This window comes from Salmo salar, chromosome ssa06 (assembly GCF_905237065.1).
Source record: "Salmo salar chromosome ssa06, Ssal_v3.1, whole genome shotgun sequence".
Classification (NCBI taxonomy): domain Eukaryota; kingdom Metazoa; phylum Chordata; class Actinopteri; order Salmoniformes; family Salmonidae; genus Salmo; species Salmo salar.
Genome location: NC_059447.1, coordinates 19,130,001 through 19,152,500, shown reverse-complemented (window position 1 = coordinate 19,152,500; position 22,500 = coordinate 19,130,001). Strand labels below are relative to the sequence as shown.

The 22,500-nt window shown below is 45.2% G+C and overlaps 1 long non-coding RNA gene across 2 annotated transcripts in view; it reads right to left on the bottom strand.

Moving 5' to 3' along the window:
- Window positions 1-22,500, bottom strand: part of LOC106606484 (cAMP-dependent protein kinase type I-beta regulatory subunit) — a 231,754-nt gene that overhangs the window by 17,919 nt on the left and 191,335 nt on the right. For both annotated transcript variants that reach the window (XR_006770161.1, XR_006770162.1), the window contains one exon: window positions 17,002-17,123. This is a non-coding gene — a long non-coding RNA (cAMP-dependent protein kinase type I-beta regulatory subunit). The remainder of the gene's footprint in view (window positions 1-17,001; window positions 17,124-22,500) is intronic.

Genomic DNA, 22,500 nt, shown 5'->3' with positions numbered 1-22,500 from the left:
CAGATGGACTATGCACAGCTGCAGTGATCGGTTAGCTGCTCAGATAGCTGATGTTTAAAGTTAGTGAGGGAAATATAAGTCTCCACCTTCAGCGATTTTTGCAATTCGTTCCAGTCATTGGCAGCAGAGAACTGGAAGTGAAGGCGGCCAAAGGAGGTGTTGGCTTTGGGGGTGACCAGTGAGATATACATGCTGGAGCGCGTGCTACGGGTGGGTGCTGCTATGGTGACCAGTGAGCTGAGATAAGGCTGAGCATTACCTAGCATAGATTTATAGATGACCTGGAGCCAGTGGGTCTGGAGACAAATATGTAGCGAGGGCCAGCCAACGAGAGCATACAGGTCGCAGTGGTGGGTGGTATAAGGGGCTTTGGTAATAAAACGGATGGCACTGTGATAGACTGCATCAAGTTTGCTGAGTAGAGTGTTGGAAGCTATTTTGTAGATGACATCACCGAAGTCGAGGATCGGTAGGATAGTCAGTTTTATGAGGGTAAGTTTGGCGGCGTGAGTAAAGGAGGCTTTGTTGCGAAATAGAAAGCCGATTCTAGATTTGATTTTGGATTGGAGATGTTTAATATGAGTCTGGAAGGAGTCTAACCAGACACCTAGGTATTTGTAGTTGTCCACATATTCTAAGTCAGAACCGTCCAGGGTAGTGATGCTAGTCGTGCGGGCGGGTGCGGGTAGCGAACGGTTGAAAAGCATGCACTTAGTTTTACTAGCGTTTAAGAGCAGTTGAAGGAGAGTTGTATGGCATTGAAGCTCGTTTGGAGGTTAGTTAACACAGTGTCCAAAGAAGGGCCAGATGTATACAGAATGGTGTCGTCTGCATAGAGGTGGATCAGGGCAGAGGGAGGGAGGGGAGGAAGAGTTGGGAGGGAAGGGGAGGGAGGGGTAGCGAGAGAGAGAGAGAGAGAGAGAGAGAGAGAGAGAGAGAGACAGAGGGGCATTGGGGAAGGTAGACAGAAGGACAGAGAGAGAGAAAGAGAGGGGAGAGAGAGAGAGAGACAGAGGGGCATTGGGGAAGGTAGACAGAAGGACAGAGAGAGAGAAAGAGAGGGGAGAGAGAGGAGAGAGAGAGAGTGAGAGAGACAGAGAGAGACAGCGAGAGAGACAGAGAGACAGAGAGAGAGAGAGAGCAGGTCCACCTAATGACAGGCAGACAACATCCATCACTCTGCTAAATACTAAACCTCCAGGAGAGATCACTGGGTAGATAGCACTGGGTGTGTATGTCGGTCTGAGACCAAAGAAACAAACCCAACACAGAAAATCTCTCTCACACACACACACACACACACACACACACACACACACACACACACACACACACACACAAAAACACACACACACACACACACACACACACACACACACACACACACACACACACAAACAAGCACACACACACTCATGTACGCATGCAAACACACGCAAAGTGCACACACACACAAGCACACACACAGTATTTCAGAATGCAAGGGGTCAGTTTGCGTGTGACATGTCGAAATTTTGTGGCTCAGAAGCAGGAAGTAATGACTGCTGAACAAACACAGGGGATAGACAAAGAAAGAGGGATGGAGGGAGGAGGAGAGGAGGAGAGAAGAGAAAGGAGATACTTTGAGTAGCTTGTTCAGACGAGGCCACCCAGCACTCAGTGTCTGCACTGCCTCACCTTTTTAGCCTGTACCCACACACACACACACACACACACACACACACACACACACACACACACACACACACACACACACACACACACACACACACACACACACACACACACACACACACACACACACACACACACAGTCAGATGACTTACAGAGCACTTTAGGGGACATAGCCAGTGGTAGACAACAAAGAGCCTATCCCTACATGAACTATCTTATTGCTGACAGTGTAATACCCTCAAGAGCAATGATATGATGGTAGCTGCGGCTGCTGCTGCTATGAGGAAGGAAGACAAATAACCATATGATATGAAAGTCTGTCTGGATGGGAATAACATCAGTGAGGGTGTTTTTTTAGGGAGTGACGTGGAGGCTGCGTCCCAAATAGTGGGGTCCACAGTGTGTCCAAAACACGACCTCATCGTAATCACTGAGAGAATAATCACTGTAGTACACATTTCCACTAAGCTATATTGATTTACAGTCCTGAGTAGCATAGTGTATGTGTGTACAAGGGCCATAGATACATACAGTATGAGGACACCAAGGTTCGGACCTCAGAAAACAAATGTTTTGGGGAACTCAGTCGGGTCTCAACTTACTGTAGAGAGTTAGAATAGTAGAAAGGTTCCATGTTAAAACTTGGTTGTGCATCAGCAGCTTTCCTCTTGTTATATGTCACTCACTGACAGTCACTCAATTAGCCCGTGTCAGTTAAAGGTAGACTCAGTGATATGATTTAGAAGCAGAAAGTAAACAGCATACTGGGTCAATTTCTGCAACAACAGAGTGTTGAAGCTTGAGGCTCAACTTCTCAGCTGTTTTGGTCCGTTGGCTACCACGCTGTGAACAGTGTGAAGTGAATCAGTGCAAATGTGCAGATACTGTGTGTGTCTTGCATCTCGCTCATCTCAATATCTGCAGTTCTGCTCGTGGCAATGTCATTTCTCAGAGTCTACCTTTATTAGATTGGTAAATTAGTCTAGTTAGCCACCGTGCTTCTACACCTGCATTGCTTGCTGTTTGGGGTTTTAGGCTGGGTTTCTGTACAGCACTTTGAGATATCAGCTGATGTAAGAAGGGCTATATAAATACATTTGATTTGATTTGATTTAGTCTAGCCAGCTATCTAAACTTGTAGTAATCGTGGCCGAATTACCGACCGGGCACGTGCCCAGGGGCACTGACCTCGAGGGGGCCCACGTTGATTTTGTTAGTCACTCTCATTCAGATATCATATTAACATGACATAATGGCAAAATGTGTGGAATTGCAAGAAATTAGCTTTTAAAACTGCAAAATAAATTGTCCCCACCCCATGGCAAATTGTGTAAAATTGCAGGAAATTTGCTGTAAAACTGCAACAGAAAAAGGTTCTGTAAAGAAAACGTATTTGTTTAACTTTTGTTGAAGGGTTACTTCGGGATTTTGACAATGAGGTGCTTTATCTACTTCCCCAGAGTCAGATGAACTCATGGATACCAGTTTACACCTCCAGTATGAATCCAGTATGAAGGAAGTTAGAGGTAGTTTTGCCAGCCCACAGTGGAGGTGTCATAATACCCATAAAACCTAGCGGTCAAACAGGGAAATGGTTCCTATCGTTTTTCAATTCATAGGGGATTTTAGAAACACTTAAAATAAGGGCTGTGTTTCGTGTAGGCTTATGTATTACTACATTTAGCTAACATTAGATAGTTAATCAAGAGATTCTTACCTTTGCCACGATTTGGCAGTCTCGTCCAGATCATCATGGCATTTATAGTTCTTTATGATAGCCACATTAGCAGCTAATTAGCGTTTCATTTATTGGGACTTTATAAAGGCGAATATATTGATAAGTCACCTTGTCAGGGAAAGATTTACAAGGTAATCAAAATGTCACACCAGGGTAAGCCTACATGTAACAGACATTATTTTAACTGTCTCTAAAATCCCCTATGGGAATGGTGGAAAAACGATTGGAACCATTTCCCTGTTTGACCACTAGGTTTTATGGGTATTATGACTCATACTGTGGTACTCTATGCTAACTAGCGTTAGTGCAATGACTGGAAGTCTATGGTATCTACTAGCATGCTAGCAGTTACCATAGACTTCCAATCATTGTGCTAACGCTAGTTAGCAACTTCCTTCAAACTGCACTCAGAAACATAAATATTATATAAGTTCATCTGACTCCATTTAATAAAATATAATTTCTGCTAACAGATCCCGTATTAAATGTTATTTTTTTGTTAATGTGTAGCGGCTAATTGTATAGCTAATAGGATATATGTTTGTTACTGAGGTGAATGAAGTGATAATGGCTGGGGTAATTTTTTTCTGTTCTCCAAATATAATTGTTCTGTTTTTACCAAGCCCCTCCACCCCACCTCACTAAGACCCAGACTGGCTACGGCCCTGGTGTGTTTGTGTGATCTGTGTGTGTGTCAGCGGCATCGCCTCCTGAACAGTGAGAGGCGTCTACACCCCTCCTATCCTTTGGTGAGGCGTAGTCTTCTTCACGGCCACCGCCTGACAGCCTGTGTATAGGCTGGTTTGTACAGTGTGAGAAGAAATGTAAACACGTCACTTTTCATTAAGGCCCTATTCCCTCTCTCCTCTCCTTTGGGGTGCGTGAAAAGAAAGTGATGTCTTTATCCCACATGTTTTTTAATCCCTCATAAGCACCATTTAATTAGTGATTGGGGGTTTGTCTTTTGGCAGAGAGAGAGACCACAGAAAGAGAGAGAAAGAGAAGAAGGGAAAGGGAGGAAGAGCGAGAGAGAGAGAGAGAAGGAGGTAGAGAAAGAGGGGGAGAGAGAGAAGGATTAGAGGACTTTTTCAAATGAAGAAGGGATAGTTGTCAGGGCTTATCTAAGCATCGGTGAGAAAAAACTAAGGGAGGAGATGAAAGTATGACAAATGATAGGTTGCAACAACAACGTCAAGATATGATGTGGTATACCCCCCAACCCCTCAGCCTCTCCTCTGCCTTCCATCTCTCCCTCTTGCTCCTTAGCTCATCCCTCCTTTCCTCTCCCTCTCTCCCCCTCTCTCTCTCTCTCCCTCTTTCTGTGGCTGGGTCTGACTTTCCCAGAGCAGGGCGGTTGTCTGGTGGAATGTGGCTCTGCTGAGTTTCACACAGGGTCAGGAGAGCCAGCCTCCAGGGAGGGAGCAAAAGAGGGAGAGGGAGGGAGAGCGAGAGAGAGAGAGAGAAGAAGAAGAGAGTGATGGATAAATATAACATATATAGCGATACTGACGACTCCAGACAGAGAGAGAGAGAGAGAGAGAGAGAGAGAGCGAGTGATCAAAAAAGAAGAAGGGAGGGATAAATATACAGAACAGTACTATAATACAGAAAGATGTTGATTGTAAAACATGCAGGTATCAGGTATTTAAGACTTTTTAATGCCAATTGGAATTGAATTTAATACCAATTTTGAGGTCTGTGAGCATCACACACCTGCCAATATTCCTCAACAGAAATGAACCCATGTTGGTAAAAAGTAGTATTTTTAGGGTTGGCTCTTTCACCAAAGGCTATAGCCTAGATCATATTAGGCAGGTGTGCTATTTTATCAATAAGTATAATCCTATAGCCTTACCGTTGTAGTAGCAAAGTGGCTATGCTATAGATGTCTGAAGCATGGGGTTGCCCATATTAACTGTACCTGTACATAGCTCATCTGTAAATAGCCCATCCAATCTACCTCATCCCCATACTGTATTTATTTATTTATTTTGCTCCTTTGCACCCCAGTATCTCAACTTGCACATTCATCTTCTGCACATCCTACCATTCCAGTGTTTAACTGCTATATTGTAATTATTTTGCCACCATGGCCTATTTATTGCCTTACCTCTCTTATCCTACCTCATTTGCACATGCTGTATACAGATTTATCTACTGTATTATTGATTGTATGTTTGTTTATTCCACGTGTAACTCTGTGTTGTTGTATGTGTCGAACTGCTTTGCTTTATCTTGGCCAGGTCGCAGTTGCAAATTAGAACTTGTTCTCAACTAGCCTACCTGGTTAAATAAAGGTGAAATAAAAATAAATAAAATAAAAAGGCAACCCCAATGGACTAATCAATAGCTAGATCACAAACTCTGTAATCAGAATTTTGGCTACGATACTAACACCAGCTTAGTGTAATGATGCTCAATACCATACCAATCAACTGCTCAACAGGCAACAACAGAACCTTGTTAAGCTGACTCAGGTGTGCTTGAGCAGGGCTGGATGAAATGCCTGCACACCCAGTGGCCTAGCTCTTCAGATGGAGAGTTGACCACATGTGTTTTATACAGTAACAGTGCTGTGTATTTTACTTCAAGGCATTCTTTCACAGTGGTATGGATGTTAGAGTAGGGCTGGAACAAACATCTCCACACCCAGTAGCTCTCCTGGAGGTGTTATACTATGACATCAGAACATTAGCCTACAACCAAATAGTCTAATCAAATAAGTCCTTCATTCAGTGAATCAGGTATCAAATGGCTATACTTTGAAGCAAGGTAGCTAAGCAGGAGGGCTCTACACTGTCTTTTTCCAGTGCCAAGTAAGACATGAAATAAGTTAGCTGTTTCATCTAATATATTCAGGAAATGCATTATGGATATTTGGATTTGCACCATGTCAAAATAGGATCCAGAATAATGTGTTTGGCTCTTTAGAGATGAATTTGCCTTCTATGTTTTTTTGTGTGCTATGCCTGTGCTACATCATTCAGCACCTGAGGAAGTGGGAACTCAAAACACATTAGCTAGATTGCTAACTGTAAATATGATATTTACTGCTAGATAGCCATGCAATTGATCTAACAGTACAGGCCTATATAGGCTACTTGATGCATTCACTGCTCCATTCTGCTGGAGCATCATCTCAAATACTAGTTCTGAGAAACTAACCAAAACGTCACTGACTAACATTGGTTCAATTATTTGAATTCCATTTCAGATAGTTTTTTTTTGCTGTTAGCTCAATGTGCACATTGACCTGCAGTTTCTCTTCGGGGCGGCAGGTAGCCTAGTGGTTAGAGCGTTGGGCCAGTAACCGGAAGGTTGCTAGATCAAATCCCCGAGCCGACAAGGTAAAAATCTGTCGTTCTTCCCCTGAACAAGGCAAGTTAACCCACTGTTCCTAGGCTGTCATTGTAAATAAGAATTTGTTCTTAACTGACTTGCAAAGTTAAATATAAATAAATACAATTCTCTAGAGTTAATCAGATCATGCCCGAACTGTGTGATGGAGTTGTAGTTTCCCAATGTTCTACATAGTTTAGTGCAGAAAATGTGATAATTAACTACAATTACCATAATCCATTGCGTGACTACTTGTCCGGACTGTGTATCTTTTACGCCTGCTACATAAGAGACATAAAAATTCATGATCAAGAGGGGAAACATAGAGAGCAGTTGCTTCGAGAGGTATGTCTACCTGACAATACATGATCTAAGTGATTGATAGTTGGTATTCAGCAGTCATAAAGTATGCCTGATTTACTTTGAACTACTGAGATAGTGATTGTTGTCAGTCACCATTGGCAGCAGCTCTATAGACATGAGATGATGACTTGGAATGAAATAATAAAGTCATCAAATAAACAAATGTAATATACACAACTGAAATATTTTAAAGTAATGGGAATAAGTGGTGGTTAATAAGTGATAATGGGCAGTCACTATCTTCATTGGACTTTTATGAATAGTTTTATTCTGTGTTGTTACAGCATTACAACCCACATAGTGCATAACGCATTTAAAGTAAAAAAATAAATATTGAAACCGAAATTTAAAATATTCATAATTTTTTTATAATCTAACTGAAACCTTTTCAAATTGAATTTAAGACATTTTAAGACTTCAGATAAATGAATTGAATACTTTTTATGACTGTTTAAGGACCCGCGGACACCCTGGCATGGGGTACCCATGCTGACACCCATGAGAAAGGAATGAAAGAGTGACTCAGACAGATGATAGAAAAGACAGGAGGCCTGGATGTCCCTCTGAAATTAAACCAGTGAGAAATACAGGTTTTTTTCAGATTTCAATGGGAAATTTCCCCTATTCTTTTCCTGGGGCTTTAGAAATGACACCAGATGCCTGTTCCTGTTTAAAAAGGGCCATGTTCTCAGTGGGGTCCTGATCTGTCAGAGACACATAGGGACCAGAGAATACCCAGGGGGGCAGAGGAATGGACTGACTGGGCTGAGGGCCCGCTGGAGGGGAAGTCCAGAGTCAGACAAGCACTCTCTCTCTCTCTCTCTCATCTCTCTCTCTCTCTCTCTCTACAAAAACAGTCTCTTTCCTTTTTGGTTCATCTCTCTCTGTGCTTTCTGCTCTCTATGTATGTATCTCCTCTCCAGCCTGTCTCTACTATGCCTATGGTCAGGGCCTTAGCCTACAACTGGAAGTCTAGACTCTGCAGTATCTGACCTGCCTCTCTTCTCTCTCTCACATCACCTGACCTGTAATGGAATCTAGAAACTATGAGGGGGATGGAACAGGCAATCTAGAAACAGGGAGAGGATAGCACAGTCAATCTAGAAACAAGTTGAGGACAGCACAGTCAATCTAGAAACAAGTTGAGGACAGCACAGTCAATCTAGAAACAAGGAGAGGATAGCACAGTCAATCTAGAAAAAAGGTGAGGACAGCACAGTCAATCTAGAAACAAGTTGAGGACAGCACAGTCAATCTAGAAACAAGGAGAGGATAGCACCGTCAATCTAGAAACAAGTTGAGGACAGCACAGTCAATCTAGAAACAGGGAGAGGACAGCACAGTCAATTTAGAAACAAGGTGAGGACAGCACACTCAATCTAGAAACAAGGTGAGGACAGGACAGTCAATCTAGAAACAAGGTGAGGACAGCACACTCAATCTAGAAACAGGGAGAGGACAGCACAGTCAATCTAGAAACGAGGAGAGGATAGCACAGTCAATCTAGAAACAAGGTGAGGACAGCACACTCAATCTAGAAACAAGGTGAGGACAGCACAGTCAATCTAGAAACAAGGAGAGGATAGCACAGTCAATCTAGAAACAAGGTGAGGACAGCACAGTCAATCTAGAAACAAGGTGAGGACAGCACAGTCAATGTAGAAACAAGGAGAGGACAGCACAGTCAATCTAGAAACAAGGTGAGGACAGCACAGTCAATCTAGAAACAAGTTGAGGACAGCACAGTCAATCTAGAAACAAGGAGAGGATAGCACAGTCAATCTAGAAACAAGGTGAGGACAGCACACTCAATCTTGAAACAGGGAGAGGACAGCACAGTCAATCTAGAAACAAGTTGAGGACAGCACAGTCAATCTAGAAAAAAGGTGAGGACAGCACAGTCAATCTAGAAACAAGGTGAGGACAGCACAGTCAATCTGAAACAATGAGAGGACAGCACAGTCAATATAGAAACAGGGAGAGGATAGCACAGTCAATCTAGAAACAAGGAGAGGACAGCACAGTCAATCTAGAAACAAGGAGAGGATAGCACAGTCAATCTAGAAACAAGTTGAGGACAGCACAGTCAATCTAGAAACAAGGTGAGGACAGCACAGTCAATCTAGAAACAAGGTGAGGACAGCACACTCAATCTAGAAACAGGGAGAGGACAGCACAGTCAATCTAGAAACAAGTTGAGGACAGCACAGTCAATCTAGAAACAAGGTGAGGACAGCACAGTCAATCTAGAAACAAGGTGAGGACAGCACAGTCAATCTAGAAACAAGGAGAGGACAGCACAGTCGATCTAGAAACAGGGAGAGGACAGCACAGTCAATCTAGAAACAAGGAGAGGACAGCACAGTCGATGTAGAAACAAGGAGAGGATAGCACAGTCAATCTAGAAACAAGGTGAGGACAGCACAGTCAATCTGAAACAATGAGAGGACAGCACAGTCAATATAGAAACAGGGAGAGGACTGCACAGTCGATGTAGAAACAAGGAGAGGACAGCACAGTCAATCTGAAACAAGGAGAGGACTGCACAGTCAATCTAGAAACAAGGTGAGGACTGCACAGTCAATCTAGAAACAAGTTCAGGACTGCACAGTCAATCTAGAAACAAGGTGAGGACAGCACAGTCAATCTAGAAACAAGGTGAGGACAGCACAGTCAATCTAGAAACAAGGTGAGGACAGCACAGTCAATCTAGAAACAAGGTGAGGACAGCACAGTCAATCTAGAAACAAGGAGAGGACAGCACAGTCGATCTAGAAACAGGGAGAGGACAGCACAGTCAATATAGAAACAGGGAGAGGACTGCACAGTCGATGTAGAAACAAGGAGAGGACAGCACAGTCAATCTGAAACAAGGAGAGAACAGCACAGTCAATCTAGAAACAGGGAGAGGACAGCACAGTCGATGTAGAAACAAGGAGAGGACAGCACAGTCGATCTAGAAACGAGGAGAGGACAGTACAGTTGATCTAGAAACAAGGAGAGGACAGCACAGTCAATATAGAAACAGGGAGAGGACAGCACAGTCAATCTAGAAAAAAGGTGAGGACAGCACAGTCAATCTAGAAACAAGTTGAGGACAGCACAGTCAATCTAGAAACAAGGTGAGGACAGCACAGTCAATCTAGAAACAAGGTGAGGACAGCACACTCAATCTAGAAACAGGGAGAGGACAGCACAGTCAATCTAGAAACAAGTTGAGGACAGCACAGTCAATCTAGAAACAAGGTGAGGACAGCACAGTCAATCTAGAAACAAGGTGAGGACAGCACAGTCAATCTAGAAACAAGGTGAGGACAGCACAGTCAATCTAGAAACAAGGAGAGGACAGCACAGTCGATCTAGAAACAGGGAGAGGACAGCACAGTCAATCTAGAAACAAGGAGAGGACAGCACAGTCGATTTAGAAACAAGGAGAAGATAGCACAGTCAATCTAGAAACAAGGTGAGGACAGCACAGTCAATCTGAAACAATGACAGGACAGCACAGTCAATATAGAAACAGGGAGAGGACTGCACAGTCGATGTAGAAACAAGGAGAGGACAGCAAATTCAATCTGAAACAAGGAGAGGACAGCACAGTCAATCTAGAAACAGGGAGAGGACAGCACAGTCAATCTAGAAACAAGGTGAGGACAGCACAGTCAATCTAGAAACAAGGTGAGGACAGCACAGTCAATCTAGAAACAAGGTGAGGACAGCACAGTCAATCTAGAAACAAGGAGAGGACAGCACAGTCAATCTAGAAACAGGGAGAGGACAGCACAGTCGATGTAGAAACAAGGAGAGGACAGCACAGTCAATCTAGAAACGAGGAGAGGACAGTACAGTTGATCTAGAAACAAGGAGAGGACAGCACAGTCAATATAGAAACAGGGAGAGGACAGCACAGTCAATCTAGAAAAAAGGTGAGGACAGCACAGTCAATCTAGAAACAAGGTGAGGACAGCACAGTCAATCTGAAACAATGAGAGGACAGCACAGTCAATATAGAAACAGGGAGAGGACAACACAGTCAATCTAGAAACAAGGAGAGGACAGCACAGTCAATCTAGAAACAAGGAGAGGACAGCACAGTCGATGTAGAAACAAGGAGAAGATAGCACAGTCAATCTAGAAACAAGGTGAGGACAGCACAGTCAATCTGAAACAATGACAGGACAGCACAGTCAATATAGAAACAGGGAGAGGACTGCACAGTCGATGTAGAAACAAGGAGAGGACAGCAAATTCAATCTGAAACAAGGTGAGGACAGCACAGTCAATCTGAAACAATGAGAGGACAGCACAGTCAATATAGAAACAGGGAGAGGACAACACAGTCAATCTAGAAACAAGGAGAGGACAGCACAGTCAATCTAGAAACAAGGAGAGGACAGCACAGTCAATCTAGAAACAAGGAGAGGACAGCACAGTCAATCTAGAAACAAGGAGAGGACAGCACAGTCGATCTAGAAACAGGGAGAGGACAGCACAGTCAATCTAGAAACAAGGAGAGGACAGCACAGTCGATCTAGAAACAGGGAGAGGACAGCACAGTCAATCTAGAAACAAGGAGAGGACAGCACAGTCGATGTAGAAACAAGGAGAAGATAGCACAGTCAATCTAGAAACAAGGTGAGGACAGCACAGTCAATCTGAAACAATGACAGGACAGCACAGTCAATATAGAAACAGGGAGAGGACTGCACAGTCGATGTAGAAACAAGGAGAGGACAGCACAGTCAATCTGAAACAAGGAGAGGACAGCACAGTCAATCTAGAAACAGGGAGAGGACAGCACAGTCAATCTGGAAACAAGGTGAGGACAGCACAGTCAATCTAGAAACAAGGTGAGGACAGCACAGTCAATCTAGAAACAAGGTGGGGACAGCACAGTCAATCTAGAAACAAGGTGAGGACAGCACAGTCAATCTAGAAACAAGGAGAGGACAGCACAGTCGATCTAGAAACAGGGAGAGGACAGCACAGTCAATATAGAAACAGGGAGAGGACTGCACAGTCGATGTAGAAACAGGGAGAGGACAGTACAGTCAATGTAGAAACAAGGAGAGGACAGCACAGTCGATCTAGAAACGAGGAGAGGACAGTACAGTTGATCTAGAAACAAGGAGAGGACAGCACAGTCAATATAGAAACAGGGAGAGGACAGCACAGTCAATATAGAAACAAGGAGAGGACAGCACAGTCGATGTAGAAACAAGGAGAGGATAGCACAGTCAATCTAGAAACAAGGTGAGGACAGCACAGTCAATCTGAAACAATGACAGGACAGCACAGTCAATATAGAAACAGGGAGAGGACTGCACAGTCGATGTAGAAACAAGGAGAGGACAGCACAGTCAATCTGAAACAAGGAGAGGACAGCACAGTCAATCTAGAAACAGGGAGAGGACAGCACAGTCAATCTAGAAACAAGGTGAGGACAGCACAGTCAATCTAGAAACAAGGTGAGGACAGCACAGTCAATCTAGAAACAAGGTGGGGACAGCACAGTCAATCTAGAAACAAGGTGAGGACAGCACAGTCAATCTAGAAACAAGGAGAGGACAGCACAGTCGATCTAGAAACAGGGAGAGGACAGCACAGTCAATATAGAAACAGGGAGAGGACTGCACAGTCGATGTAGAAACAAGGAGAGGACAGCACAGTCAATCTGAAACAAGGAGAGAACAGCACAGTCAATCTAGAAACAGGGAGAGGACAGTACAGTCAATGTAGAAACAAGGAGAGGACAGCACAGTCGATCTAGAAACGAGGAGAGGACAGTACAGTTGATCTAGAAACAAGGAGAGGACAGCACAGTCAATATAGAAACAGGGAGAGGACAGCACAGTCAATATAGAAACAAGGAGAGGACAGCACAGTCGATGTAGAAACAAGGAGAGGACAGTACAGCCAATCTAGAAACAAGGAGAGGACAGCACAGTCGATCTAGAAACGAGGAGAGGACAGTACAGTTGATCTAGAAACAAGGAGAGGACAGCACAGTCAATATAGAAACAGGGAGAGGACAGCACAGTCAATATAGAAACAAGGAGAGGACAGCACAGTCGATGTAGAAACAAGGAGAGGACAGTACAGCCAATCTAGAAACAAGGAGAGGACAGCACAGTCAATGCAGTTGCTTTCCAGACTAGAGAGGATGGGAGAGGAATGTAGAAAGTGAGGGAACGAAGGAGGTAGAGGGGGAGGGCTGTGGCTCCAGTGCTGCAGGCTCATTGGTGCAGCTGGAGAGAGAGCCAAAAGGAGGGATACTTCACTGATAATACCCCTCCAGTCCTCCAGTCTCAGCTGCGCCTTACTGGGGCTTGGCTCACAGAGCTCCATGCTAGCTAGCTACCAACCACTGGGGCTATTGTTAGGGCTGAGAGAGAAAGAGAGAGGGGAAGGGGAATAAGGGGTAAAAGAGAGAGAGGAGGTAGAGCGAGAAGAGTAGAGATGGAGAGAGAGGTTTGGAGGGGTAGAGAGAGAGAGCGTAAGGAAGAGAGAGGGAGGTAGAGAGAGAGAGAGACTAAGAGGTAGAGAGAGAAGGAGAGGGGGAGAGAGAGAGAGAGGGAAAGAGAGATGAGAAGGAGAGGGGGAGAGAGGAAAGGAATGAGAGCAAGCCAAGTTTAAACAGGAGCTGAGGGTTGTGAAAGGATGAGAAACAGGAGGTGAAAACAACAGACCAAAGAAACGACAGATGACCCCCCTCACACACACTGGTCCTCTTGGCTTGACCCTGGTGGAACCCCCTGTAAACTATGGAGTTAATCAAAAGTGTGTTAGGCTGATTGACTGTCTGTCAGGTGGGGGGCCCTGCTCTAAGGGGCCCTGCTCCACACAACCACAAAGCTAGCAGTGTGACCAGCCCCCTTCTCCCAAACCCCTCACTCATTCACACTCTCCCTCAGAACACACACACGCATGCACCACGCACACAAACACACACACACCTCACAACGCCCCTTCGTCTGTCTCCTTGAGCCAATAAGGATGTAATCAGTTTTGATCTCAAACTAAGCGCCGTCTACGTCTCGGGATAATGACACATACATTGCCCTGCCAGGGTCCCCAGCTGATGATACGTATTCGACCTGGGCCCACAGTTGTCATCGACCTCAGGCAAGAGGAAGTATTGATATACAGCAACAAGACACTGGACTTCCATCATAGACGTTGATACACACGTAACCACAGATATACAAAGAGCACATCACACTGACACACTGACACAGTGACACACTGACACAGTGACACACTGACACAGTGACACACTGACACAGTGACACATCACACAGTGACACAGTGACACATCACACACTGACACAGTGACACATCACACTGACAGTGACACAGTGACACGTCACACACATTGACACACTGACACACTGCCACAGTGACACACTGACACAGTGACACACTGACACAGTGACACATCACACAGTGACACAGTGACACATCACACACTGACACAATGACACATCACACTGACACAGTGACACAGTGACACGTCACACACACTGACACACTGACACACTGACACACTGACACAGTGACACAGTGACACAGTGACACATCACACACACTGACACAGTGACACATCACACACACTGACACAGTGACACATCACACACTGACACAGTGACACATCACACACACTGACACAGTGACACATCACACACTGACACAGTGACACATCACACACACTGACACAGTGACACATCACACACACTGACACAGTGACACATCACACACACTGACACAGTGACACATCACACACTGACACAATGACACATCACACACACTGACACAGTGACACATCACACACACTGACACAGTGACACATCACACACACTGACACAGTGACACACTGACACAGTGACACATCACACACACTGACACAGTGACACATCACACACATCACACACTGACACAGTGACACATCACACACACTGACACAGTGACACATCACACACTGACACAGTGACACATCACACACTGACACAGTGACACAGTGACACATCACACCTACTGACACAGTGACACATCTCACACACTGACACAGTGACACTTCACACACTGACACAGTGACACATCACACACTGACACAGTGACACATCACACACACTGACGCAGTGACACATCACACACTGACACAGTGACACATCACACACACTGACACAGTGACACATCACACACACTGACACAGTGACACATCACACACTGACACAGTGACACATCACACACACTGACACAGTGACACATCACACACACTGACACAGTGACACATCACACACACTGACACAGTGACACACTGACACAGTGACACATCACAAACACTGACACAGTGACACATCACACACATCACACACTAACACAGTGACACATCACACACTGACACACTGACACAGTGACACATCACACACTGACACAGTGACACATCACACACACTGACACAGTGACACATCACACACTGACACAGTGACACATCACACACACTGACACAGTGACACATCACACACTGACACAGTGACACATCACACACACTGACACAGTGACACATCACACACACTGACACAGTGACACATCACACACTGACACAGTGATACATCACACACACTGACGCAGTGACAAATCACACACACTGACAGTGACACATCACACACTGACACAGTGACACATCACACACACTGACACAGTGACACATCCACACACTGACACAGTGACACATCACACACACTGACACAGTGACACATCACATACACTGACACAGTGACACATCACACACACTGACACAGTGACACATCACACACTGACAGTGACACATCACACACACTGACACAGTGACACATCACACACTGACACAGTGACACATCTCACACTGACACACTGACACAGTGACACATCACACACACTGACACAGTGACACATTACACACTGACACACTGACACAGTGACACATCACACACTGACACAGTAACACATCTCACACTGACACACTGACACAGTGACACATCACACACACTGACACAGTGACACATCACACACACTGACACAGTGACACATCACACACACTGACACAGTGACACAGCACACACTGACACAGTGACACAGCACACACTGACACACTGACACAGTGACACATCACACACACTGACACAGTGACACATCACACACTGACACAGTGACACGTCACACACACTGACACACTGACACATCACACACACTGACACAGTGACACATCACACACACTGACGCAGTGACACATCACACACTGACACAGTGACACATCACACACTGACACAGTGACACCACACACACTGACGCAGTGACACATCACACACACTGACACAGTGACACAGTGACACATTACACACACTGACACACTGACACAGTGACACATCACACACTGACACAGTGACACATCACACACACTGACACAGTGACACATCACACACTGACACATCACACACTGACACAGTGACACATCACATCACACAAAGTCAGATTCTACAGCCACAAAGTCAGATTCCACAGCCACAAAGTCAGATTCTACAGCCACAAAGTCAGATTCTACAGCCACAAAGTCAGATTCCACAGCCACAAAGTCAGATTCCACAGCCACAAAGTCAGATTCCACAGCCACAAAGTCAGATTCTACAGCCACAAAGTCAAAATTGGCTACAGAAATTAGCTTTCTGTTTTTATTTTAATGTGAAGGTTAGACATAAGGTTAGCAGTGTGGTTAAGGTTAGGGTTCAAATCTAAATTTAAGAAGATACATTGTAGAAATAGGTGAGGTTTAGCCATATTGATGACTTTGTGGCTGTGGAAGCTAGTGACGACCAGAAAAAGACATGCGTACACACAAACACTCCTGTACCTCTGTGATGATGAAGAAGTCATCTCCGGGGTCTCCCTGTACCACGATCTTCTCCCCGTCCTCAAACTGGACCGGCTCCAGAGAATCAGCTACAGTCAGACGCTCCCACTTGTCCAGAGACTCTGCAGGGGGACAAGAGGGTCAACAACAGAGACAAACACTAATATTGGGCCATACGAACATATACACATGCGCGCGCACACACACACACACACACACACACACACACACACACACACACACACACACACACACACACACACACACACACACACACACACACACACACACACACACACACACACATTCCTATGTTGAGAGACAGGCCCTCAATGCATAAGTGTGTACTGTAGTCAGTCAATGGGTTGAGGTTTCATCACACAAAGATCTGACTATTAGATTATCTCTTTAATACACTTTGTGGGAGGAGACTGTGTGTCCGGTATGATTGGTGCTGAGTGTTAGAATGTAGGTGACTACACTTCAGTATAGGGAATATCCAATTGGCTTATTGACAGAGGGGAAATAGAAAGGCACTGACAGTGCTGATTTCTACTGGTCCCTATGCAGCAGTGTTGGGGAATAAGTGTCACGCTCTGACCTAGGAGAGCTGTGTTTTCTCTGTTTAGTTAGGTCAGGGTGTGATAGGTGGGTGGGCATTCTATGTTTGTTTTTCTATGTTTTGGCCGGGTATGGTTTCCAGTCAGAGGCAGCTGTCTATCGTTGTCTCTGATTGGAAGCCATACTTAGGCAGCCTGTTTTTCCCTTTGTTTTCGTGAGTAGTTGTTTTCTGTTTAGTTTGTATAACCTGACGGAACTGTTGGCTGTCATTTTGTTTATTTTGTCTAGTGTTCGTTTTCATTAAAATATAACGATGAGCACTCAACACGCTGCGCCTTGGTCTCCTCTATATGACGCCATTACAATAAGTGTGTGTGTGTGTGTGTGAGCGTCCCCCGCTGTGCTGGCCACAGTAGATAATGGCTCCTGTTTAAACACTCATATGTAATTGGGGCAGCTCCCCTCCTTCCTACCTCACACTAATCCACTCACTCAGCAAGAGACATTACCTCCCTCCTCCCTCCCATCTCCTCCTCCTCTCCCCCCTCCCTCCTCTCCCCCATCCCTCCTCCTCCTCCTCTCCCTCCCATTCCTCCCTCCTCTCCCCGTCCCTCTTCCACCTCTCCCCCTCCCTCCCTCCTCTCCTCTCCTCTCCTCTCCTCTCCTCTCCTCTCCTCTCCTCCTCCCCTCCCTCATCCTCCCTCCTCTCCCCCTCCCTCATCCTCCCTCCTCTCCCCCATTTTCCAAGTAAAGAGACAGGACTAACAGCTACCATTCATACTGTCTGACCACATCAGGGTCTGTATACTGTGTAGCAGTACAGTAGCATTTCAGTAGTAGGCTACACAGGGCTCTGATGGAGGGATTCAACAGAGTGGATATTTCTAGAAGGTGAGGGTATTTTCAGGTCTTGGCTATAAAAAGGTCTTATACTTGGAAATGCGCTGAATACATTAACGCAGCATTCAGCCATATATAGTATAGTGAACCATCAATGACAACCACATTTACTAAATTTAAATCCAACCCCAATATTATTATCCAATGTGGGTTATGTGAATTGTGTGGGTGAGCTGCGGCTCAATACCTATGCCAAAACTTAACCCTCAACTTAACCATTCCGAATGAATGCCTAAACTTAACCTTTGAAATTTGACGTTTACAGACAAGCGTCTGATTCTGCAGTGGGACTGTGAGAGCTTGTTGTGTGTGCGTTACTGGCATGGGAAACATATTTTAACATTGCCAAAGCAAGTGAAGTAGATAATAAACAGAAGTGAAATAAACAATAAAAATGAACAGTAAACATTACACTCACAAAAGTTCCAAAAGAATAAAGACATTTCAAATGTCATATTATGTATATATACAGTGTCGTAACGATGTGCAAATAGTTAAAGTACAAAATGGAAAGTAAATAAACATAAATATGGGTTGTATTTACAATGGTGTTTGTTCTTCACTGGTTGACCTTTTATTGTGGTTCTGTGCAGCTCAGTTTCCACCTCACTTTGTGGGCAGTGTGCACATAGCCTGTCTTCTCTTGAGAGCCAGGTTGAGGCGTTTCTCAATAGCAAGGCTATGCTCACTGAGTCTGTACATAGTCAAAGCTTTCCTTAAGTCTGGGTCAGTCACAGTGGTCAGGTATTCTGCCACTGTGTACTCTCTGTTTAGGGTCAAATAGCATTCTAGTTTACTCCGTTTTTTTGTAAATTCTTTCAAATGTGTCAAGTAATTATCTTTTTGTTTTCTCATGATTTGGTTGGGTCTAATTGTGTTGCTGTCCTGGGGCCTCCTGTGAAGCTTCCATTTAGGTGGTTGTAGAATTTAACCGCTCTTTTCTGGATGTTGATATTAGCGGGTATCGGCCTAATTCTGCTCTGTATGCATTATTTGGTATTTTAAGTTGTACATGGAAGATATTTGGTGTTTGTCCCATTTTGTGAATTCTTGGTTGGTGGGCAGACTCCAGATCTCACAACCATGAAGGGCAATGGGTTCTATAACTGATTCAAGTATTTTTAACCAGACCCTAATTGTTATGTCAAATTTTATGTTCCTTTTGATGGCGTAGAAGGCCCTTCTTGCCTTGTCTCTCAGATAGTTCACAGCTTTGTGGAAGTTACCTGTGGTGCTGATGTTTAGGCCGAGGTATGTATCGTTTTTTTGTGTGCTCTTGAGCAACGCTGTCTAGATGTGTCTCTCTCTCTCTAGACCACATGTCAAACTCATTCCACAGAGGACTGAGAGTCTGCAGGTTTTCGCTCTTCCCTTGTACTTGATTGATGAATTAAGGTCACTAATTGGTAAAGAACTCCCCTCACCTGGTTGTCTGTATTAATTGAAAGGAATAAACTAAAACCGGCAGACACTAGGCCCTCCATGGAATGAGTTAGACAGCCCTGCTCTAGACGGTTGTATCACCAGGCCATAGTGAGATCCTCTAGAAGATGTTGAAGTAACTAACACAGTGGTAATGTGAACCTCAGTCTCTGTCAGTCTCCTCACAGTATCAACGTTTCACACTCTGCAGAGCCTTCACCCCACTTAACTAACCCCCTTCTCTGGGGGCACACTAGTCATTGGGTGTGTGTCTGGGTAAGGGAGAGAGTGTGTGTGTGTGTGTGTGTGTGTGTGTGTGTGTGTGTGTGTGTGTGTGTGTGTGTGTGTGTGTGTGTGTGTGTGTGTGTGGGGGGGTAAGAAAGAGAGAGAGAGTGTGTGTGTGGGTAAGAAAGAGAGAGAGTGTGTGTGTGTGTGTGTGTGCAAGTGTGTCTGGGTAAGAAAGAGAGAGAGTGTGTGTGTGTGTCTGGGTAAGAAAGAGAGGGAGAGAGTGTGTGTGTGTGTGTGTGTGTGTGTGTGTGTGTGTGTGTGTGTCTGGGTTAGAAAGAGAGAGAGAGAGAGTGTGTGTGTGTGTGTGTGTGTGTGTGTGTGTGTGTGTGTGTGTGTGTGTGTGTGTGTGTGTGTGTGTGTGTGTGTGTATCTGCCACCAGAGAGCATGTTGTTCTCCCCCCCTTTAACCCCAAACAACAACAAGGGATTGTACCCAGTTTCGTGGCTATCGCCAAATTCAAAGACAAACAAAAACACTCCTGCCTCCATCCCTCCCTCCCTCTCTTCCTGCTCAAAGGAGGGAGGAGAAAAGAGAGGGAAGAAAAGAAGTTTGAAGAGAGAGGTCGGTGTTTGAATACGGGCCTTGTTGGGGCCGTAAAAGGAGGTACATGGGGGAAAAGAACATGAGAGTTAGAGGAGGAGGAGGAGGAGGAGGGAGAGGAGGAGGAGGAGGAGGGGGAGGAGGAGGAGGAGGAGGAGGAGGAGGAGGGGTCGGTCCTGTGTGTTTACTCAGCCAGATAATAACACCACACAGGAGGCATGTCCTCTACACACACACGCAGGCATGCACGCACACACACACACGTACATGTACGAACACACACACACACACACACACACACACACACACACACACACACACACACACACACACACACACACACACACACACACTCTCTCTCTCTCTCTCTTTCTAACCCACACACACACACACACACACACACACACACACACACACACACACACACACACACACATACGCACACATATGCGAGTGAACACACACACTGCAACAAGGTCAGAAAAGGGAAACTGCCCTGTGCCCCTCTTAACAGGGTGGGGGGAGGGTGAATTATAAATATTTTTTTGTATCAATAATAAGCCCTAACCCTTCCTTTTGATTGTTATGCCCCAAAAAGGACCTCACTAGTTTCACAGGCTATGCTCAACGTAAAACACGCACACCGCCCCCAAAAATCATCTGTCCTGGTTGCAACACTCACTACCGAGTTCCAAACTGCCTCTGGAAGCAACGTCAACACAAGAACAGTTCGTCGGGAGCTTCCTGAAATGGGTTTCCATGGCCGAGCAGCAGCACACAAGCCTAAGATTACCATGCGTGATGCCAAGCATCGGCTGGAGTGGTGTAAAGCTTGATCCATTGGACTCTGGAGCAGTGGAAACGCGTTCTCTGGAGTGATGAATCACGCTTCACCATCTGGCAGTCCAATGGACGAATCTGGGTTTGGCGGATGCCAGGAGAACGCTACCTGCCCCAATGCATAGTGCCAACTGTAAAGTTTGGTGGAGGAGGAATAATGGTCTGGGGCTGTTTTTCATGGTTCGGGCTACAGGCCCCTTAGTTCCAGTGAAGGGAATGACATTCTAGAAGATTCTGTGCTCCCAACTTTTTGGCAACAGTTTGGGGAAGGCCCTTTCCTGTTTCAGCATGACAATGCCCCCATGCACAAATTGAGGTCCATACAGAAATGTTTTTGTCGAGATCGGTGTGGAAGAACTTGATTGGCCTGCACAGAGACCTGACCTCAACCCCATTGAACATGTTTGGGATTAATTGGAACACCGACTGCGAGCCAGGCCTAATCGCCCAACATCAGTGCCCGACCTCACTAATGCTGTTGTGGCTGAATGGAAGCAAGCCCCCGCAGCAATGTTCCAACATCTAGTGGAAAGCCTTCCCAGAAGAGTGGAGGCTGTTATAGCAGCAAAAGGGGGGACCAACTTCAAATGAATGGCCATGATTTTGGAATAAGATGTTTGAGGAGCAGGTGTCCACATACTTTTGGTCATGTAGTGTATGATGAAAGTAGGTCGAGAGAGATAGACCCTCACATCACATACACACTGTAAAGAGAGAGAGATAGACCCTCACATCACATACACACTGTAAAGAGAGAGAGATAGACCCTCACATCACATACACACTGTAAAGAGAGAGAGATAGGTCCTCACACCACATACCCACTGTAAAGAGCGAGAGATAGGTCCTCACATCACATACACACTGTAAAGAGAGAGAGATAGGTCCTCACATCACATACACACTGTAAAGAGAGAGAGATAGGTCCTCACATCACATACACACTG